The following is an 850-nucleotide window of genomic DNA, read 5'->3' as shown; positions in this document are numbered from 1 at the left end:
GTGCTTTACAACATATTGACGCCCCCCTGTGGTGGAAGTAGGGGAAATGTGACATTTTTTCACAAAATCGAGATTTTCTCAAAATATTTCTAAGTCCCAAGGACACTTTCAGAAAATCTTCCCCAGGCTCCTGGAAGCGTCCCCGGTACGCCTCTGGCGGCTGCCCCCGCCTGGAAGTCCGACACACGCCTGAAATTTTCAAAGTATGAAAATACGCATTTTCATCCAAAAATTCAACTTTCCCCCCGTGCACCGCAAACTTTACCCGCATTTAGGTCACTGCCCTTGGGTGCTTTACAACATATTGACGCCCCCCCTGTGGTGGTAGTAGGGGAAATGTGACATTTTTCACAAAATCGAGATTTTCTAAAAATTGCACTAAGTCCCAAGGACTCTTCCAGAAAATCTTCCCCGGGCTCCTGGAAGCGTCCCAGGTACACCTCCGGCGGCTGCCCCCGCCTGGAAGTCTGACACACGCCTGAAATTTTTAAAGTATGAAAATACGCATTTTCATCCAAAATTCAACTTTCCCCCCGTGCACCGCAAACTTCACCCGCATTTAGGTCACTGCCTTGGGGTGCCTTACAACATATTGACGCCCCCCTGTGGTGGTAGTAGGGGAAATGTGACATTTTTCACAAAATCGAGATTTTCTAAAAAATTGCACTAAGTCCCAAGCACTCTTCCAGAAAATCTCCCCCAGGCTCCTGGAAGCGTCCCCGGTACACCTCCGGCGGCTGCACCCGCCTGGAAGTCTGACACACGCCTGAAAATTTCAAAGTATGAAAATACGCATTTTCATCCAAAAATTCAACTTTCCGCCCGTGCCCCGCAAACTTTACCCACAGTT

The sequence above is a fragment of the Ranitomeya variabilis genome, unplaced genomic scaffold (genome assembly GCF_051348905.1).
Source record: "Ranitomeya variabilis isolate aRanVar5 unplaced genomic scaffold, aRanVar5.hap1 Scaffold_519, whole genome shotgun sequence".
Classification (NCBI taxonomy): domain Eukaryota; kingdom Metazoa; phylum Chordata; class Amphibia; order Anura; family Dendrobatidae; genus Ranitomeya; species Ranitomeya variabilis.
The sequence above is the reverse complement of the archived record's forward strand: the minus strand, read 5'-3'. Positions refer to the sequence as shown.